We start from the raw sequence: 23084 nt of genomic DNA, 5'->3' as shown, positions 1-23084 counted from the left end.
ATGGCTCAAGACTGCCAGTATTAGAGGTGCAGCTCTAGAAAATAAAGACCTCTAGAAAAAAACATTTATATTAATGAAATACAGAGAATGATTACTTCACAACGAGTATACACAATGCATCATAATGTGCTGCCATTTTTCTCAGGCCAAAGTATTAAACCAGGCTATAGACGTAGCTGCCCTAATTATCTACCACTATATTCCTCACCAACAAACTCAGTTTCTCTTAGCCTCTGTGTCTGAAAAAACCCTAAGTAGTCATTCAAATGTTTGCGAAATGAAACTGGCTTATCCGTAAAGAGAGATGAGGCCTGGAAGGACACTGGGCCACAGGAAGAGCCTGTCACCCTAAGAGACAGTCGGGTAAAGGAGGTTCAGAGATCTATAGCTTATTAGCATTGCAGACTTCTTTATGAATAGGATATGAGTGTAACTGAGACCAATACTGACTAGAATGGATTTATTCCTGCAGAACCTGAAGGTCCTTTGATGAAACCAGGAGTAAGGTGCAGGTATCTTAGAAAGGGATAACTCCCTTAAGGGAATTCATTTCATAATCATTAAATGAAGTTCAATGAGGTCTCTAAGTAATACTACTAATTCTATACGTAGAGAATTCCATGACGTTCATGCAAATGATAGTATCAAAGTATCTCCACCAAGACATTTATTAACCACAAAGGGAAAGATAGTAACTTTACTGTAGAGAAACCAGGCAGAAACCCCCTTAACCAAGTGATCAAGTCAAACATCACGAGCAATAATACATATTGACATCATGAATCCCATGGTAATAATGCACTGAGAACACATTTCTTGACATTCTTGCCTAAACCATATAATCTCAGTTCAATCATGAGGAAAAAAAAAAAATCAGACAAATCCAAATTGAGGAATATTTGACAAAATAACTGACTAATACCCTCCAAAAATGTCAAAGTTATAAAAGACAAAGAAAGACTGAGAAACTTTTACAGAACCTAGGACACTAAGGAGGAAAAAAGCCTAAAATGCAATGTGCGATCCTAGATAGGATCCTCAATAAAGAACAATGGTGAAGAAACTTGAAGTTTGACGGTCTTTACTTAACAGTATTGAACCAATGCTAATTTCCTGGTTCTGATCATTATACTATGCTTATATAAGATGATAACATTAGAGGAAGCTGGGTTAGGGCTATATAAAAACTGTACTATTTTTGCAACTTTTCTGTAAGTCCAAAATTGGTTCAAATAAAAAACTTTTTAAATGTGCAAATAATTCACTGAGGGAAATGAAAGCTTGGGCCCAATGCAGAATAGAGGCAATTGGAGGATTAATATCTATACTTATATAGGTAGGTGGACTAATAGTTTGTGATCATGGGAAATTTAGAGTCCAATGAAGGCTTGTGTGAAATGTCTGGGTTATTAGTTCAGAAACCTGTTTCTCAGAGCTTGATTTACCTAGAATGAACTATTAGAAAAGTATTTGAATCTACGAGATCAAGGATAAGTAAATGTAAAATAACAGGGGTCTTGTTAGGGTGATGAATTTTTTTTTCCTCTTTTCTCTATTTTCTAAATTATCTATAATTCATAGATGAATTATCTTTAACTTATAGTTTCCTTACTGAAAGTAAAACTAAAATTGGAATTTAAACTCATTTTCCCTAAAAGCAGAATGAAAGGACTCTGGACCAGAGGTAACCAACCATTGAGACGCCTAATATTCTAACAATATGAAAGCTGTTTAATAATTGGTAACTACTTCCTATTTAGAAACAGGGGGTCAGATGTGGATTTCTACTTCCTTTCATTCTATTTTCATTGCTGCTGCTGCTAAGGTCCAGATCCTCTCCCCTCTGGACTACTGGGCCACATTCTGACTCATTGACAGGTCTCCATTCCTAAATATGTGACTACCAGAGGACTCCTAAAATACCATGACACTCCCCTTTTCAATGGCTTCCAGAGATGGGTATTCTTTTGGCTAGAGAAAAATGGTATTTTTATAATTCACAAGGGGAGAAATTAATGGATGGCGTTTTCACAAGTTTCTCTCCCATAATTTTTTCTTGTCCACTTATTCCACTGCTTACAGGGCAAAAACATGAACAAACAGTAAACTTAAAAAAAAAACAACAACAAAGCAGGGACAAACACTTTTTGAGGGGCAGGAACCCGCGGTGTCCCCCTTTGCCTGGCAAAGCAAGAAAGCTATTCTTTTCTACAAAAAAAAAAAAAAAAAAAAAAAAACCCAAAGCAGTCAACAGCACCTATTTTGACAGTTTTTTTTTCTTATTGACTCATGTTCATGATTGCGCTTTCTTTTTTCTTTAATTAATTTATTTATTTTTGGCTGTGTTGGATCTTTGTTGCTGCGTGCGGGCTTTCTCTAGTTGCGGTGAGCAGGGGCTGCTCTTCATTGCGGTGCTCAGGCTTCTCATTGCAGTGGCTTCTCTTGTTGCGGAGCATGGGCTCTAGGCGCACGGGCTTCAGTAGCTGTGGCATGTGGGCTCAGTAGTTGTAACGCACGGGCTTAGGTTCTCCACAGGATGAGGGATCTTCCCGGACCAGGGCTCAAACCCATGTCTCCTGCGTTGGCAGGTGGATTCTTAACCATTGAGCCACCAGGGAAGTCCGTGATTGTGCCTTTTTTTTCATTTATTTATTTATGGCTGTGTTGGGTCTTCGTTTCTGTGCGAGGGCTTTCTCTAGTTGTGGCAAGCGGGGGCCACTCTTCATCACGGTGCACGGGCCTCTCACTATCGCGGCCTCTCTTGTTGCGGAGCACAGGCTCCAGACGCGCAGGCTCAGTAGTTGTGGCTCACGGGCCCAGTTGCTCCGCGGCATGTGGGATCTTCCCAGACCAGGGCTCGAACCCGTGTCCCCTGCAGTAGCAGGCAGATTCTCAACCACTGCGCCACCAGGGAAGCCCGATTGTGCTTTTTTTATTGCATATTTTTACATTCGCATACTCCGCTAGTAAAATTAACTAATTTATAAGATTGAATTAAATATGTCTGGCACCTACACAAAGCTTGAGAATCATTAGACCTTACCACCATTTTCCAGCTACATCTTCTACTCACTCATTTATTCATCAGACATTTCACTAAGCACCTATTAAGTGCCCCTCACTCATCCTCCACTCCAAGATAAGCATTCCCATCTTCCCCCATATTACAGTTATTTGTGTACATGGAGTACCTCACATATTCCTTAAGGGTATCTTTTTATTCCACACAGAAGTTGAATATAATAGGCACTGAATCACTGAAAGTTTAATTTAAAGAGAAAACTTCTTGTTTGAAGGGATAAGTACCTAGAACAGCCAATTCCAACATTCTGATAAACTCTGACTCTCCTTAAATAAAAGTCCTCCAAATCTCCATACCTAGCTTGAGATATCGCAGATGGTTTTTTCTAATGAAGACTGTATCAACTCAATCAATAATTGCTCTCATTCAAGCTTAAAAATAAAAAGAGATAGCATCTACAACCATAAAAAAGGCCACGTTATTTGTTGATTTATGGGCTGGTTATCACAAACTCCCCAGTGAATACAGTTACTCAACTCAAACAATTTCCTGAGGGTTGGACTTTGGCAGCTTCAAATTATTACATCATGTACAACAAGAAAAATTATATGCTGATAAAGAACAGAAAGCCTTATATTTTTTCTTTTTGTAAGAGCTTAGAAAACTGCCATTTACAATAAATTTGTCCAAAAGCAGCTGGAAAAAAAAAAGAAAAAAAAACAAGAAGACATGTTTCACTTTGCTATTAAGTGACAAATTTAATGACTAAGAAATGACATTTGGGGACTTCCCTGGTGGTCCAGTGAGTAAGACTCCGTGCTCCCAATGCAGGGGGGTCCAGTTCAATCCCTGGTGGGGGAACTAGATCCCGCATGCATGCCACAACTAAGAAGTCCGCATGCTACAACTAAGAGCCCACATGCCACAATCAAGAGTCCACATGCCATAATTAAGAAGTCCACATGCTGCAACTAAGACCTGGCACAGCCAAAAATAAATAAATAAATAAAATTTAAAAATAAGTAAAAAGAGATGACATTTGCAGGCTACTTAGCGCCTCCTTATAAAGATCCAGAGCTATATAGAAAATTTACTGACTTCTAAGGGAGGCAGCATGATAGTAGAAAGAACACAGTGGTTAAAAGTGCAGCCTTTGCAGGGCCAACCACATTATATAACCTCAGGAAACACCATGATCATAGTGGAGATCCAGGAGGTACCATTCCCAGGGAACACAATGTGAATTATAAAACTTAGGGACCGGGCTTCCCTGGTGGCGCAGTGGTTAAGAATCCGCCTGCCAATGTAGGGGAAATGGGTTCGAGCTCTGGTCTGGGAAAATCCCACATGCCATGCAGCAATTAAGCCCATGTGCCACAACTACTTAGACTCCGCTCTAGAGCCCACGAGCCACAACTACTGAGCCTGTGAGCCACAACTACTGAAGTCCACGGGCCTAGAGCCCGCGCTCTGCAACAAGAGAAGCGACCACAATGAGAAGCCCGCACACCACAACGAAGAAGAGTAGCCCCTGCTCGCCACAACTAGAGAAAGCCCACGCCCAGCAACAAAGACACAACATAGCCAAAAATAAATAAATAAAATAAATAAATTTTTTAAATTAATAAATAAAAATAAAACTTAGGGACCTAGAGTTCGCATGGTAGAACAGGTTTGGACTCTACCACCTAACAACTGTGTTATCTTGACCAACTTATTGAATCAATTATTGAAGTCTCAGGTACCTCATCAATAAAATGGAATTAAAAAAAATATATATGTCTCTCATACGACTCTTACGAGGGTTAAATGAAATAGTGTGTGTATACATACATATATGTGTATATATATTTTATATATATATATAAAATTAGCCCAGTATCTAGCAAATGAGGCATAAATGTTTTGATGATAATTATGAAGAAGCAGGATAAAATGAATCTAAATTCCAATCCTGCTCCATCACTTTCAGGTCATTTACTACATGTAATAAATGTGATTTATTGAGAGTATTGCAACAAAATTATGATACTTAGGGCCAGGTACAAAATAGGAGCTCCATAAATAGTAGCTATGATTATGATAACTGCATCCCCTATACCCATCCTCTCTCTTTCCTTCTCCCTTTCTCTCTTACACACACACACTTACTGTAAAAATTCTATGAGATTAAACTATAATTGATAGCACAAACCAAAAGCCTATCAAAATGAGGGAAAATGTATTCTAAAAATAATGCATTTTCAATACAATTCACCTCGACTACTGTGGTAACTTCCAAACTATTCTCCCCCTTCTAATCCTATCTATAAAATAGTGCCAAAAGCAATCTCTGATCAATTACTATTTAGCTCAAAAAACTTCAGTGACAAAATACTTACACTTAAAACACAAAAAAATGAGTTGTTCTATGTATACACCCAGCATTTTGCTCAATAATAAATATGTATATTTATTGAAGAAAACCTGCATATAAGTGGACCCATGCAGTTCCAGTCCCTGTTGTTCAAGGGTTATCTGTATTACCCTTCCCCCAGCCCCATCTTCCCAGTATTTCCTAATACTAGTAATCCACTCCACTCAGCAAACCTGTTTGAAGAAGCCATCCTGCTGGCAATTTATAGTAATAACGACTAATGACAGTCACACCCTATTAGGAAGGAGTAGTCATTTATATTTAATTCATTTCCCAAAAGATTTTCTAAATACTGTCCCCCACCAATTGGGATTTAATCTCTCCCTCCCAGGAACACTTTGTTAATCAGTTCTTAACCAACACATGAGTACTTTATTAGAATAAAAAGCAGAAAGTTACATTGCCTTACACTCAGCAGATGTTCAATACTTGTTAAATAAAAGAATAAATGAAGAACTAAGTTTTTTTAAATACATTTTTCAATTTAGAGATAACTCAGTTATAAGTATAACCAGTCATCTCTATTTCTTCCCTGAATCTACTGCCTAAATCATATCATACCTAAATCATACCTTCTGTTTCCCAAAGGTCTATGGAAGAAAGATACTCTACCTAATAGCCAGTAGGACAAACACAACATTCTTCCTCAAACATACTGCTAATAGCACCAAACTAGTAACTGTGGTAGATAAAGGGGGAAAAGTCAATAGTGAATACATTAGGCCCCAGGATAGCAAAATGATAACTATGAGTTCCATAAAGTTGCCTTATATTATCCTCTAGTTCAGTAACTTAGAACTAGAGAGTTTTTTCCTAATTTTTTAAACCCTAAGATTTTTTTAACTTAAATGCTCGATTGCAACCATGCAGTATTTATTAATCATTATAAACATACCACTTAAAAAAAAAAGTTTACAATTTAAAAAACTAAAAAATTTAAAAAAAAATAAACATACCACTACCCAAATTATTTCAGCACAAACAATAATGAAAGCATGATGGCTCTTTCAAAAGCCACTGACTGCACTGGCTTGACTCATTTCTGCTGGGAGAACACTGGCACTGAATGGCACAAGCAACTCCAGTGTGAGAGACCAAGCACATGACTGGGAAGGTGACAGAGGATACCAAGGAAAGAAAGGCATATATCAAGAACCCCTCCTCTCTGGGGGCAGGAGTGGAGGGATGGGCAGGGATCCACTGAAATCTACTCTAAAAGCCTTCCAATACTCAAGCAAAAACATGCTGCCAGACTCCTGGTTTTGAGCCAGTTCGAATCCCACCTCTACTTCTGACAACTGAGAGACCTTAAGCAAAGTACTTACCCTCCAGCTCTTTCAGCTGTAAAATTATAATAACAGTAGCCACCACTTAGTGAACACCAACTCTATGCTAGGCACCAGACACATGGTACGTCCTTTAGTTCTCAAAATTAATCTACCAAGTAGGGATTATTTCCCTCATTTTCCAGAAAAGAAAAACCCATGTTCTACCTATGCATGACTGTTTCCCAAAGGGATAATACTACCTATCTGACAAGGTCATACTGGGAATTAGAAGTAAATGCAAAGCACTTAGCATAGAAACTAGCACTTGCCACATGGTAGTAGAGCTCAGGAATTCATTATTATACAAGTGCACCTATCAATTAGGAAGGTTGAACTGCAATGAAATACCACAAACTGCAATGAACCGCAATGAAATACCACAAACAAGTTTTCCCTCACATCATCTACCATAAAAATAACTTTTAATTAGCAGTACTTCTGAAGAACCCAAGGCTTACAACTTTATAACTGCTTGAAATACCAGAATATCATCCATTCAATGTCAACACATACATACACACACACACACACAGTTTCTTAGTTGAGGATCAAAACGTATAATCCAAGGAAATAGAAAGCCCATTATGAAAGTGATATTTGACTTAAGCTGAACACCAAATATTAAATATTTTACTTTCAAAAGGATTATAGATCTCACATCTCAAGAGAGAAGGTGCTAATGAACAAATCTAACTTCCCAAAAGTAATTCCCAGAACCATCTGTTATCCTCAAGTACTCAGCAAACCATTTCCCAGAATTGACAATATATTGCCAAAATCTTAGTGAATTTTGCCAACATTTGCTGAGAAGAAAAAAGAATCATTCCAATTCTGGAAATAAATGCTACTTTCCAGCTTAGCCACAAAATAAGACCTCTTCTTCATTATTTCTTTTATCAGTATGTTAATACTGAAAATAAGTATAAAGAAATCACAAATAACCTTCTATCTGAAGGAAATTTAAAATACTAAACCCACAACCCTTGCCTTTAATTCTATGAGCTCAAGAAAATCTATGAGAATGGGTTTTTAAACCAATAATAAAAATCAAATTTCCAAAGCCTTAATAATTGAATAAGAGGAGGGAAGAACAGAAACAGTCAGCACTAAAGAAGCCTTCTGAAAGTTAAGAAGTTAACCTCACTTTCAAGGTTTACACTTTGCCTGTTAAAAGCAACACTTCACAAAGACTGACCAGTTCCCTACATCCCTCCACCCACCCAGTTTTACCATAAGCACGTACTTACCAGAGAGCACACTCACACCTCCAGCAAAAGGCCACCAGCAATCACAAGGGCATTTGTGGGACCAGTGATACAGGAACGGGGAGGGGCAAGGGAAGAGCCAGTGTTCTGGGGAGGGAAGGGTACAGAGGGAGGAGACAACTGAAGCTAGCAACAATGGGAAACTGTGAATTTAAACCACAAAGGCTTCCCACAGAACAGAGTAACAGGGAAAGGGCAATTCTTTTTATCACCTACCAGGAACTCAGCACTGACAATTCATGATAAAGCTAAAAACATGGAGCTTCCAACGAAACACAAAGTAAACTTAAGAAACTAACCAAAAGTAATTTGAAAGGACATATCACAAACTTCATAGAGGCTTAAGAAAAACATTTAGGAGTCTGTTTCCTCCCGGGGCATTCCTGATGACAGAGGTCAGCACTATAACAATAAGGTTTGTGGAGTGGCAGCTGCTTTCAAATGAAGGGCCAGCACTAAAAAAGTCCTTTGCACTAAGTCAAAAGGAGCACTTGAAGACGCTTTCGTAGTGCTTTTGAGAAAACCAAAACAATGTCGTTGTTCGAATTCTTAATTCATAATTCCAAGACTGTCTAGACTTAAATTGAATTAAATCATTTTAAGAGGCAAAACTCTTCCAGCTACCTTAAACAAGACACACTCTTAAAGAAAATTACTGTGTAAACTGAGAGGTTGGATTCAGGAATCAATTTTTAAAAGCTTGGACTCTCAAAGATTCCCAACCTGAAAGGTGAGGACAGTGAAAAATCTCCCTCCTTCTCTCAGGGAAGAGGCCAAATTATATCACCAAGAACAAACAGCAGGCAGAGTCCTACCCCCAAACATGTGATCATTCCACCCAGAACTCACATTTGCAGGCAGGGCACAAAGGCCCCAGAGGACCAACGCACACCCTTCTATGTACTACTCCCTGTTATAAAACAGCTTTATTGAAAGGAGTTGTTTTATAAGCATACTGATGAAAAAACTCATCAGCAGAATCCTTGCCGAATAGGAAGTTCTGTTGTATTTCTATAGGTTGAGAGAAAATGTATGGGATGATTTTTTAAAAGATTTAATTAAGATTTATTGGTAAAATTAAACAAAAGCAGGCACTACCCAAAACTAATTAAGCTCTTACATTTTAACAATATACTAGTCTAAAGTAGTCCTTTCACAACAAGGGAAGTGCCCAAATTAAAAAAAAAAAAAAAAGAAAGAAAGAAAGAAAGAAAAAAAAAGAAACTATTGCTTTTCTTTTGCTAACCCTTAGCATTCTAATTCAGGTCTCCTAGTGCTTGGTGGGGGGGTGGAGATGTTAGTGTCATTTCAAAATGTGAAACACAGGATTTCTATGATCAGTGCTAAATACAAAAAAAGAGTGTACAAATATCAATGGCAAGCTCTCCAATCAAGTCCTTAAGAGATGGTTATATATTCCTTGTGGAACTAATCAAATAAAACTAAGAATACTGGGGCAGAGTTACAGAGCTTCAACCCTGGTTACAATGCAACTAGATAACGTGACTTCTCATCTCAGCCAGGTAAGGGCGGTGATCCACAGGGAAATCTCACCCTAATGAACTGTAATCTCTTTTGAAGCCCCTCAGAAAATACTTCATGCAAAACTCTCCTACATACTCACATTCTGCCTTGTGTAAGTTATTTTTGGACATTTCTTATTTCCTTTTCAAGACTGCATAGGAGATTCTGTCTCATATAAAGAGAACCCTGTGTCAACCACTAGGCATCTCAACCCAAAATAAATTGAGTAACTACAGCTTTGTGCTAGATGAGTGCCAAATTGCTTGTAGGAGTGTTTTTGTGGGCATGATTGCTAGGTCAAGATGTTGCAAGAAGGGGGACCACTTCCAGGGCTCGAGAGTGGGCTCTTGTCTAACACTCGGAAATGAATCCGAGGAGACACACATACTGACAAAAGCAAAAGATTTTACTGGGAAGAGGTGTCCGAGCAGAGAGCAACAGGATAAGGGAACCTAGGAGAACTCCTCTGCCCCGTGGTTCACAGTCTCAGGTTTTATGGTAAGGGTATCAGTTTCCAGGTGGCCAATCATCTTGCTTGGCCCATATTGGGTCTGACTCAGGGTCCTTCCTGGTGGCACAGGCATGTCTCAGCTAAGATGGATTTCATTGTGAAGGTTTATGGGAGGTTGCCAGGACACATTGTCTCCTCCCTCCTCCTCTGGCCCCTCCCAAATTTTTCCAGGTTAGTTTTACAAGACATACTATGGGCTGGCGTGTCCTCCCTCCTTTCAGCTCCTCCCAAATTCTTCCGGTTAGTTTTCCACGGCAGAACCATGTTCTTCTTCAGGACCTCCTATTGTGAGACAACGCAGGCAAGCAGTTATCATCCTGCCTAGCCAAGGTGAGGAGTTTCAGTCAAGGGTTCCCAAACAAAGAGGAAGACTAACATATATGGGTTTAGATGTCATTTTTAAATGTTCAGGGATCCTGAAGTTGGATGACACTGGTTACAACAGTGAAGCTGAGCAGGAGCCTGCAGAGCCTTCCCAGGTACAAAAGCCGCTCCGTGTCTCAGTTTCTTGGTTGTAGAAAAAAGGCTTTAGTCTCCTAGGCCTTCCCTGAGTTCCAAAGAGCAGCCTCATGCAATCAATGATTAGATTAGTCACGGGACTCCTGGTTCTCCTGATGGGATACTGATAACAATCTGATGCATATCTTCGAGCTGTTCTGCAGAAACTAAGACCCATGCCCTCCCAGGTAGAGAATGGTGACTACATCTAACCACAAGTACTAGACACCAGACTAGCTGGAACCAGTAGATTGATGACTGAGATTCCAGGAACATCACCCTGTTACCTCACCATCAACCAATCAGAAGAATGTCCATGAGTTGATCAGGCACCCTGCAACCTTCACCCATAATGTTGCCTTTAAAAAACCCTTCCCTGGGACTTCCCTGGTGGTCCAGTGGTTAAGACTCCCCCTTCCAATGCAGGGGGTGTGGGTTCGATCCCTGGTGAGGGAGCTAAGATCCCACATGCCTCGTAGCCAAAAAACCAAAACATAAAATAGAAGCAATATTGTAAAAAGTTCAATAAAGACTTTAAAAATGGTCCACATCAAAAAAACTTTAAATAAATAAATAAAGCTTCCCTGAAAGCCACCGGGGAGTTCAGGTCTTTTGAGCACAAGCTGACTGTTCTCTTTGCTTGGCATCCTGCAGTAAATGCTGTGCTTTCCTTCACCACAACCTGGTATCAGCAGATTGGCTTTCCTAGGCTCCAAGCATGTGAACTCAAGTTCAGTTCAATAACAACAGTACTTTGTAAAACTGTGCTTCAACAAAACTTGTCCTATTTTTCAAGTACTTTGCAGGGAATGTTATACCATAAGAGTCCACCTTTGACTATACAGACAAAGACCTCTGAAAAAATATAAAAAATTTTAGCAGGGAGAAACTACTTCTAAGACTTGAATAAAACAATCAAGAGAAATCCTTGTGTGGGTGGCTGGGGTATGTTGGGGGGGGGGTGATATGGAAGAACACAGGCTGAAAACTCCCACTTGGTCACATCCACTATCCAGAGGGGTAGGGTACAGCAGAAGGTTCAATTTAATAAGAGAATATTTTGCTTCTCTTAGAGCCATAAAAGAGAAACAGAATTTCTCTAAGAAAAACCAAGGTGACTCCCTCCTGGAGTAACCCCAAAAACCATTTTTGTTGGTTTTTATTTCTGAGATGCTAATGATAATGCTGATATTAGCAGCAAAGGAAGGAGTTGAGTGGCTCCAGAGTAGGAGCCAGATTGGAAAATAAAAGTGTCTTGATTCTAGCACTCTAGGGAGCAGTGAGGAAATTTGGAGACTCTTAAATAAACTATGGAGGATTGAGGTGGGGAGGGGCAGGGTAAAGACTGCTTTATATCAAGTGGAAGCCCATAGAACAGTAGCATTTGACTCCTGGCTATATGTTCACATGGGGGAAAAAAAGCTTAAACTGGAGTTTGGAAAGTGAAACTAAAATATGGACTTGATCTTAGTTAACAAGGAACCCAAGAGAAAATATTCTAGCCTTTGACTCTAGATTGTAAAGAAGAATATACTGTAAAGTCCATGGAAAACAATAAAAACTACATAGCTAATTTGTATCTAGTTTATATTCTGAGATTTATTTAGTGTTAGTAAATAGCATATGTACCTTGAATAGCTGATTATTTTACTCAAGTACCCATTACTAAGAAGAGGTATAATGCAAAAAAGGAAGAGAAGAAAAAAAAAAAAAACCAAACAATTATGATCCTAAGGACATACTTCGGATACAGTCTGGCTGTTAACCACAGACCTAAGCAACAAACCATCCAAAAACAGTTCTGTGTATTTCTCATACAAATGGACTCTGAAAAAAGAGGAAAGGCAGTCAGGGGCCACTTATTTGAGTTTCTAATGTTATAATATCATTATCATTTAAATTCATATATTTAATTACATCTTGCATTATCCTAAAAATTATTTGAAATAGCACTATGTCATTATGAATATAGCCAACATATCTCTAGAACAACGGTTTAAAATTTCTTCAAAGAGGCTGAAAGCTTCTAGAGAGGAGTAAGGATGTCAAATATCTCTCAAGCACCACAGAATCACCTAAATGCTAGTGAAACCTAGCAGGACTCTGTGGGGCTCTTGGGCATGGAAGCCTTTTGAACAGTTGCTAATCAGGGAAGGGAAGGGATGCAGAGACAAGGGAGGAGCAGCCAAGAAACAACAGTGTAGCCTTGGGGCAGGGTCCTCAAGGGATACTCATAATGATATCTTTGAGCTCTTTTACAGAACTAAAATCCCCAACAAATGGAAGATATTAGCATTCTTTATTCCAGAGAAGGTCACAGTTTGACAACCTCCAGAAGCTCATCAGGAAACCACCTGAGGCCAGATTAAAGGAGTGCAGGCCCTTCACACACCCTGATCCTTATCAGCAACCCTGCCCTTGAACCACTGCTGTAAAACTCATCAGGAATTCCCTGGTGATCCAGTGGTTAGGACTCTTTTGCTTTCATTGCTGAGGGCCCAGGTTCAACCCCTGGTCAGGGAACTAAGATCCCACAAGCTATGTGGCATGGTCAAAAAAAAAAAAAAAAAATCCTCACCAAATCCCCCCACATTGGGACACACAGTTTTTCAGGGCACAAGTCTTCTGTGTCCCCATTTGCCTGACAAAGCAATAAAGCTATTCTTTTCTACTTCACCCAAAACTCTGTCTCCAAGATTCAATTCAGCACCAGAGCGCAGAGGCCAAGTTTTCGGCATCACTAGTCTCATAGAAAGCGGTTAAAAACACGAACCTCTCATTCTCTTTTAAATCTTAAGCCTACAAGTTTAAGGCAAAATCAAGGAAGAAGAAAGACGTGCCTAAGGGAAAAAAAAGAAAGAAAGAAGAAAATGTTGGGGGGTGAGGGGAAGACGATGAAATAGAGTGCAAGTAAAAATTATGTTGCTAGCCTATTCCTGTACTACAGACTCCAGAACAGACTAAGTTCAGACAGACCCTGTCCAAGTGATCTCATGAGACCACACAGAGCTTGAACTTACTACTTCCTGTAAGTAGAGGACATTGAGGCCCAGTTATGTTGCTTCTACATTAACACTCTCCCTCCAATTTTCTGAAACCATGTCCGACCCCTAATCTTATATTTTTCTCATTTTTACCTTCTCTATCCATATAGCTCTTATCCTAAACCTCTTCAGACCCTCAGACCCCAAATCCACGTCTAGAGCTCTTTCTTCTAGTGTTCTTACTCAAAATCTGTGAAGATTTAGGTCAGGCACATAATGAGAGGACTAAAGGACAGTGGTGACTGTGCCAAAAATTCAGGATGGCCACAAACTAAAATTGGGAATAAACTGAAGAGCAATTTGCTTCCAGTTCTGATAACACCGCTATGTCACTGAAATAATTATGCGTGTTAACTCAGAAGATTCTAAAGGCAAAAACTCTCCTTAAGAGGTTTCACAAGAACCAAATTGAGTCTACAGTTGTGCTAAGCTGTCAGCAGAGTAATTTACATTTTTGGCAATATTTATCCTAAATTGTCTCTGGTCTTCTCTAGCTGTAGTGAAAGCCTCTGAGATTTCTACCACATTTCAGCAAATTATAACTGATTTGGGGTAGAGTTACTAATAATGTATTAAGATATACATGCTAGGGGAATTCCCTGGTGGTCCAGTGGTTAGGACTCCATGTTTCCACTGCCGGGGCCTGGGTTCAATCCCTGGTGGGGGAACTAAGATACTGCAAGCCACGTGGTGCAGCCAAAAAAAAAAAAAAATATATATATATATATATATATATATATATACACACACATGCTAAATTTTTCCCCATGTTCAACTGAACCTTAAAAACCACACCATCATTGGCACAGTGGTTAGGAATCTGCCTGCCAATGCAGGGGACATGGGTTCAAGCCCTGATCCGGGAAAATCCCACATGCCACAGAGCAACTAAGCCTGTGCACCACAACTACTGAGCCTGCACTCTAGAGCCTACGAGCCACAACTACTGAGCCCACGTGCCACAACTACTGAAGCCCGCGCCTAGAGCCGTGCTCCACAACAAGGCAAGCCACTGCAATGAAAAGCCCACGCACCACAACGAAGAGTAGCCCCCGCTCGCCACAACTAGAGAAAGCCCGCACGCAGCAACGAAGGCCCAATGCAGCCTAAAATCAATAAATAAATTTAAAAAAATTGTTTAAGTAATAAGATAACCAAAAAAATGGGAGAAAATATTTGCAAATTACATTTCTGATAAGAGACTTGTATCTAGAATAGATAAAGAATACTTACAACTGAATAATAAAAGCAATCCAATTTAAAAATGGGTATTTCTTAGCCCAGAGATAAACCCACGCACATATGGTCACCTTATCTTTGATAAAGGAGGCAAGCATATACAGTGGAGAAAAGACAGCCTCTTCAATAAGCGGTGCTGGGAAAATTGGACAGGTACATGTAAAAGTATGAAATTAGAACACTCCCTGACACCATACACAAAAATAAACTCAAAATGGATTAAAGACCTAAGTGTAAGGCCAGACACTATCAAACTCTTAGAGGAAAACATAGGCAGAACACTCTATGACATAAATCACAGCAAGATCCTTTTTGACCCACCTCCTAGAGAAATGGAAATAAAAACACAAATAAACAAATGGGACCTAATGAAACTTAAAAGCTTTTGCACAGCAAAGGAAACCATAAACAAGACCAAAAGACAACCCTCAGAATGGGAGAAAATATTTGCAAATGAAGCAACTGACAAAGGATTAATCTCCAAGATATACAAGCAGCTCATGCAGCTCAATAACAAAAAAACGAACAACCCAATCCAAAAATGGGCAGAAGACCTAAATAGACATTTCTCCAAAGAAGATATACAGATTGCCAACAGACACATGAAAGAATGCTCAACATCATTAATCATTAGAGAAATGCAAATCAAAACTACAATGAGATATCATCTCACACCGGTCAGAATGCCATCATCAAAATATCTAGAAACAATAAATGCTGGAGAGGGTGTGGAGAAAAGGGAACACTCTTGCACTGTTGGTTGGAATGTAAATTTATACAGCCACTATGGAGAACAGTATGGAGGTTCCTTAAAAAACTAAAAATAGAACTACCATACGACCCAGCAATCCCACTACTGGGCATATACCCTGAGAAAACTATAATTCAAAAAGAGTCATGTACCAAAATGTTCATTGCAGCTCTATTTACAATAGCCAGGACATGGAAGCAACTTAAGTGTCCATCATCAGATGAATGGATAAAGATGTGGCACATATATACAATGGAATATTACTCAGCCATAAAAAGAAATGAAATGGAGGTATTTGTAGTGAGGTGGATGGAGTTAGAGTCTGTCATACAGAGTGAAGTAAGTCAGAAAGAGAAAAACAAATACAGTATGCTAACACATATATATGGAATCTAAGGAAAAAAAAAAAAAGGTCATGAAGAACCTAGTGGCAAGATGGGAATAAAGACACAGACCTACTAGAGAATGGACTTGAGGATAGGGGGAGGGGGAGGGGTAAGATGTGACAGGGTGAGAGAGTGGCATAGACATATATACACTACCAAATGTAAAATAGATAACTAGTGGGAAGCAGCCGCATAGCACAGGGAGATCAGCTCGGTGCTTTGTGACCACCTACAGAGGTGGGATAGGGAGGGTGGGAGGGAGGGAGATGCAAGAGGGAAGAGATATGGTAACATATGTATATGTATAACTGATTCACTTTGTTATAAAGCAGAAACTAACACACCATTGTAAAGCAATCATACTCCAATAAAGATGTTTAAAAAAAAAAAGGGTATTTCTTAAAACCTCAATTTTAAAAAAGTTCTGAATAGACATTTCTCCAAAGAAGATACACAAATGAATAATAAGCACATGAAAAGCTGCTCAACAATACAGCATGGAAAGAGGCAAGAGGAGTGACTTTACAGTGAAGAAACCTGACAGCCAGTGCCTCAGTCAGGTGATCAAGGTCAATATCAACAATAAAATAAATCATGTTGATAAAATAAATCATGATAAATCATGTTGATAACATTTACCCTTGATATGATGTGATGCGAATGATACTATATATCTGGATCTTCCACCCAAAAACCCATAACCCCAGTCTAATCATGAGAAAAGTATCAGACAAATTCCAGTGGAGGGGCATCCCACAAAATACTTGACCAATAGTCCAAACTGTCCAGGTCATCAAAAATAATCAAAGTTTGCGAAACCGTTATAACCAAAAGGAGCGGTGATAAGTAATGCAATGTGGAATCTTAGATGGGGACTTAAACAGAAAAAAAACTAAGCTGGGACGAAGTGACAGAGTAGCATTGACATATATACGCTACCAAATGTAAAATAGATAGCTAGTGGGAAGCAGCTGCATGGCACAGGGAGATCAGCTCGGTGCTTTGCGACCACCTAGAGGGGTGGGATAAAGAAGTGTGAGGGAGATGCAAGAGGGAGGGCATATGGGGATATATGTATGCATATAGCGGATTCACTTTATTATACAGCAGAATCTAACACAACACTGTAAAGCAATTATACTTCAATAAAGATATTAAAAAAAAAACTGAAGACGTCTTAACAAACTATGGGCTTTGGTTAATAATGTTTCAATATTGGTTTATTAATTGCAACAAATGTGCCACACTAGTGTAAGATGTTACTAGTAGGGGAAACCGTGTATGGAGAGACACAATATGGGAACTCTCTACTATTGAAACGAAGCGGGACCCTGTGGGGCCCACCTGGGTATAAATCCTTTCCATGTCCCCTGTTTCCTGTTTGTAGGAAATAGGCTTTATTCAGCCACCTTGACTTTCCCTGAGTTCCAAAGGGCAGATTCAAACAGTTGCTTATCAGGGAAGGGAGGGAATGCAGAAACAAAGGAGGAGCAGTTAAGAAACAACAGTGCAGGGGCTTCGCTGGTGGTGCAGTGGTTGAGAATCTGCCTGCCAATGCAGGGGACACGGGTTTGAGCCCTGGTCTGGGAGGATCCCACATGCCGCGGAGCAGCTGGGCCCGTGAGCCACAATTGTTGAGCCTGCGCGTCTGGAGCCTGTGCTCCACAACAAGAGAGGCTGCGATAGTGAGAGGCCCGTGCACCGCGATGAAGAGTGGCCCCCACTCGCCGCAACTAGAGAAAACCCTCACACAGAAACGAAGACCCAACACAGCCAAAAATAAATTAATTAATTAATAAAGAAAAGAAAAAAGAAAATGCTCCTTATTTCACTTACAAAATTAATTAAAAAAAAAAAAAAAGAAACAACAGTGCAGGGACTTCCCTGGTGATCCAGTGGTTAAGAATCCACCTTCCGATGCATGGGATGCAGGTTCAATCCCTGGTCAGGGCCACAGCTAGAGAGAAGCCCGTGCGCTGCAATGAAAGATCCCGCATGCCGCAACTAAGACCCGATGCAGCCAAATAAATTTAAAAAAATTTTTAAAAAGAAAAAAACAGTGCAGCAATAAAAGCAGGGTCCTGGTTCTTCCTCAAGGAATATACATAACAATATCTTTGAGGGCTTCTGTAGGAACTAAGGTCCCCACCTAGGTGGAGGAGGGTAACTTCAAGCTGTGCACAAGATTCCTGGAACACCACCCTGTTACCTCGCCACCAACCAATCAGAAGAAAGCCTGCACACAGAAACTAAGGAAGACTCTGACCTCCTCCCCAAATGATTCTCCCTTAAAACACTTTCCTGGGGCTTCCCTGGTGGCACAGTGGTTAAGAATCCACCTGCCAATGCAGGAGATAGAGGTTCGAGCCCTGGTCCAGGAAGATCCCACATGACGCGGAGCAACTAAGCCTGTACGCCACAACTACTGAAGCCCACGCGCCTAAAGCCCGTGCTCTGCAACAAGAGAAGCCACCGCAATGAGAAGCCTGCGCACCACAAAGAAGAGTAGCCCCTGCTCGCTGCAACCAGAGAAAGCCCACGTGCAGCAACGAAGACCCAAACGCAGCCATAAATAAATAAATAAATAAATAAATAAATAAAACACTTTCATGGTTAAGCAGAATCGTCAGAGTTGGTTTTTAGGCACAGGTCTCCCATCTCCCCAGATTGCCAGCCTCCTGAATAAAGCAACCTTTCCTTTCCAACCAACATGTCTGTCAAGTATCAGCTTTTGAGCAGTGAGCAGCAGAATCTGAATTTGGTAACACTATTTGCTCAATTTTTCTATGAATCTAAAACTGTTGTAAAAAATAAAGCTGATAGCTTGTTAATAATTAATAATTAAAAAAACAAACATAGGTTAAACAATGAAATGAAAATCAAAACCACCTCTTCACACCAAAATGGCTATAATAATAAGGGTTAACAAGAGTGGAAAGAAATCTGAATCTTCCTGCACTGCTGTTGGAAATGTAAAATGGTGCAGCCACTTTAGAAAACAGCCTGGTAGATCCTCAAAAGATTAAACATAGAGTTACCGTATGACCCAGCAATTCTATTCCTAGAGATAGATAGGTAGGTAGGTAGGTAGGTTAGGTAGGTAGGTGGGTAGGTAGATAGATAATCTCCAAGAGAAATTAAAACATATGTTCACTTAAAAACTTGTACATGAATGTTCATAGCAGCATTATTCATAATAGCCAAAAAGTGGAAACAACCCAAATGTATATCAACTGATAAATGGATAAATAAAATGTGATATATTCATACCATAGAATAGTATTCTGTCATTATAAGAATGAAGTACTAATACATGCTACAACATGAATAAACCTTGAAAATATTATGCTAAGTGAAAAGGCCAGTCACAAGGACCACCTATTGTACGATTCCAATTATATGAAATATCCAGAATGGCAAATTACAGAGATAGAAAGTAGATTAGTGGTTGCCTAGGACTGAGAGGAGGTGTGAAAGAAATAGAAAGTGACTGCTAATAGATATACCATTTCTTTTGGAGGTGATAAAAATATTCTAAAATTAATTGTGATGGTTGTTCAACTCTGTAAAGATATTAAAAACTACTGAATTGTAAAACTTTAAATGGATGAATTGTGTGGTATGTGAATTATATCTCAATAAAGCTGTTATTTTAAAAAATTACAGTTTTCCTCTTTGCAAAACAAGGACACTGTTCCATGTCTGTGGTTTAAATTAGGTTCCCATAAACAACAGCAGCTGCCACCTGGTAAAACTAGATGGCTTCAAATGCTTGGCAAACAACTTATGTGTGTATGAGATTTTGAATAGCTGTTTTTAAAGAATACATAAGCAAGAAAATCAGGCTGTCAGGGCATTCTTACTGTCTGACATTGTTATTTAATTCAGGACAGAATGCAATCACCATTTCTCTAATCAAGAAGCCAACAGTAATACTACTGATTACATGTATGTCCAAAGTGAATGGACACAGATAATTCACTGTGACAAAAATAAGGCTGAAAATGCCACCGACATGTCACAGCAGCAGAAGTCAGAGTACAAGTGTTATGTTTGGGTGGAAAGACAGAACAGATGAACAAGGCAGCCTGAAACGATACTTGCTGGGCACACCCTTTGCTAAACAATTACAAACATTCCCCTACATGTCTGTAGAAATCCTTCCTGTTGCTTTTTGGGCAAATTTCCCCAGAGTACTCTCAGAAGCTGACTTAAAACCATCTGTTTGAAAAACAATCTGACTGTGCTCAAGGTGCAAAGAAAGCAGACAACTAATGAACCTTTGGTGAGTGAAAAGGGGGACAGAAGGATAGGGGAAAAAGATGGGCAAGTATTTACCTTCATTAAAGAGACTTAAACACCACTCCCGAGTTGGTGATCTGAACTGGGAACAGGGGAAAAGGGAGACATGACAGCATAGTATTAATGGTTTGGGAAAGGAAGTGGTCCTTTGTGCCACTTTATTTTCTTTCCTTAAAGAATTTAAACGTCCTGTTCACAGAGAGAAAAAATAGATGACCAATAAAGATAGGGAAAATGTCCTATCTCATTCATATTAAAGAAATGCAAAAGAAAAGTACTATCACCTTTTGTATCTCAGAATGCCAAGTAATTAAAAGCTTGGTGAAACCAGAGCAGGTGAGGGTGAGGAGAGGGGTAAATTCTCATTCACTCCTGGTAGAAATAAAATTAATTTGGTGGTATTTCTCAATTTAAAATGCTTATACCCTTTGTTTCAGCAATTCAACTTCTAGAAATTTACCCTGCAGTTTGCAAAGATAATGTAGAAAGATATTACAGTTGCACTGTTTGTAATAAGTAAAAACTAAATGTCTGTCAACAGGAGATTGGTTAAATTACGGTAAGTCTCATTTGGGAATACTTACAGATGAAATAATATGTAAGGAATTTACTTCAAAATAATTATGGGTTGGCTAAGGAGGAGTGGGGGAAGGATAGATGAAACACAACTGACCGTGTATTTAATAGTTTCATGAAGCTGGTGATGGGTACAGGTGAGTTCAACACACTCTTCTCCTTACTTTTGTATATGTTTGAAATTTTCCATAATAAAAACATACAAATGTATTAAACAACCTCACTGAAGGGGGTAGTGGATAAAGGTACTGACCTAAGCAACTATGGAAATGACTGGAGTCTGTAAGACTAATGGCAAAGAAACTGAACGTTACCACTGCCATTCTAGCTAGTACAGATGCTTCCCACAGGTGTACAAGTTAACAATTCTGAAAAACACTATACATGTATACTGGAATTGAACAATTAAGTAAATGAATGGGAGATGGTGGAAGGTTTCTCACGTTTGGAATGGGAAGTTACAGATAAGACAGAAGAAAAGGCTAAAATTATCCATGTGGTAACAGATTAGAGTTGGAATATAAACTTCTGTTTAGCTTAATAAAGATACAGATGGGGGACTTCCCCGGCAGTCCAGTGGTTAAGACTCTGCGCTTCCAATGCAGGGGGCGTGGGTTCGACCCCTGGTCAGGGAACTAAGATCCCACATGCCGCACGGCGCGGCCAAAAAATAAAAGATTTTTTAAAAATAAATAAATAAAGATAAAGATGGTTACATCTAGAAATATTTACAGATGTGTATATGTATACACGCATATATTTACTTGCTCTGTCAGCTGAGAATGCTTAGAATCAATGACACACCAGTTGCAACAAGCACACCTAGACTTGACATCTTGGTTTCAAATACTATTCTCCAATAAAAGAATCCAAGGTTCCTTGGAGAAATGGCTGATTCTAGGCCTGGGACAGGAAATACATTAGATGAGCCTGGAGCATCTTATAATGTCAAAAAGTAAGGAAATGCTAAAAACAAAACACAACAAATATCCTAAATTGATAGAGGTATATCAAAGGGACACAGAAGACAACCAAAGGAGTGCCCAATGGCCAAATCTAAAACAATTTGAGAAGAAAAAGAATGTAATATTGGATTATAGGCTAAAGAATAAGATAAATATCTATGAGTCCATACCAATATAAAGAAATGTATTCCTGGGAATTCCCTGGTGGTCCAGTGGTTAGGACTCCACGCTTTCACTGCAGGGAGCATGGGTTCAATCCCTGGTCAGGGAACTAAGATCCCGTATGCTACATGGTGCAGCAAAAAAAAAAAGTTTTTTATTGACGTATAGTTGACTTATAATGTTGTGTTAGCTTCTGGTGTACAGCAAAGTGATTCCATTTTTTATATATACATATATATAAACTTTTTCATATTCTTTTCCATTATGGTTTATCCCAGGATATTGAATATAGTTCCCTGTGCTACATAGTAGGACCTTGTTTATCCATTCTAAATGTAATAGTTTGCATCTACCAACCCCAAACTCCCAGTCCATCCCTCTCCCTCCCGCTTCCCTTTGGCAACCATAAGTCTGTTCTCTATGAATCTATTTCTGTTTTATAGATAGGTTCATTTTGCCATATTTTAGATTCCACATATAAGTGATATCATATGGTATTTGTCTTTCTCTTTCTGACTTCACTTAGTATGATAACCTCTAGTTCCATCCATGTTGCTGCAAATGGCATTATTTCGTTCTTTTTATGGCTGAGTAGTATTCCATTGTGTATATGTACCACATCTTCTTTATCCATTCAACTGTCAATGGACATTTCAGTTGTTTCCATGTCCTGGCTATTGTGAATAGTGCTGCTATGAACATAGGGTAGCATGTAACTTTTTGGATTATAGCTTTCTCTGGATATATGCCCAGGAGTGGGATTGCTGGCTCATATGGTAATTCTATTTTTAGTTTTCTGAGGAACCTCCATACTGTTTTCCATAGTGGCTGCACCAACTTACATTCTTACCAACAATGTAGGAGGGTTCCTTTTTCTCCACACCCTCTCTAGCATTTGTTATTTGTAGACTTTTTAAGGATGGCCAGTGTAAGGTGGTACCTCATTGTAGTTTTGAATTGCATTTCTCTAATAATTAGTGATGTTGAGCATCTTTTCATGTGCCTACTGGCCATCTATATGTCTTCTTTGGAGAAATGTCTATTAAGGTCTTCTGCCCATTTTTCAATTGGGTTATTTGGTTTTTTTGTTGTTGA

The 23084-nt window shown here is 39.2% G+C and overlaps 1 protein-coding gene and 1 pseudogene across 21 annotated transcripts in view; one reads left to right on the top strand and one right to left on the bottom strand.

Moving 5' to 3' along the window:
* The window catches only part of USP54 (ubiquitin specific peptidase 54), a 149205-nt gene that overhangs the window by 84848 nt on the left and 41273 nt on the right, over window positions 1-23084 (bottom strand). The window contains exon 1 of one of the 20 annotated variants that reach the window (XM_082424388.1): window positions 8014-8478. The exons of the other annotated variants lie outside the window; for them this stretch is intronic. The gene's annotated coding sequence lies outside the window, so the exon portion shown is untranslated. Of the gene's footprint in view, window positions 1-8013; window positions 8479-23084 lie in introns of those variants that run through there. 20 annotated transcript variants of the gene reach the window in all.
* LOC309642703 (protein FAM136A pseudogene) overlaps window positions 1-23084 on the top strand; it is a 294376-nt pseudogene that overhangs the window by 263648 nt on the left and 7644 nt on the right. The window lies entirely within an intron of this gene.

This window comes from Balaenoptera physalus (assembly GCF_965194825.1).
Source record: "Balaenoptera physalus genome assembly, chromosome: 14".
Taxonomy (NCBI): Eukaryota; Metazoa; Chordata; class Mammalia; order Artiodactyla; family Balaenopteridae; genus Balaenoptera; species Balaenoptera physalus.
This window is presented reverse-complemented; position numbering and strand designations above follow the sequence as displayed.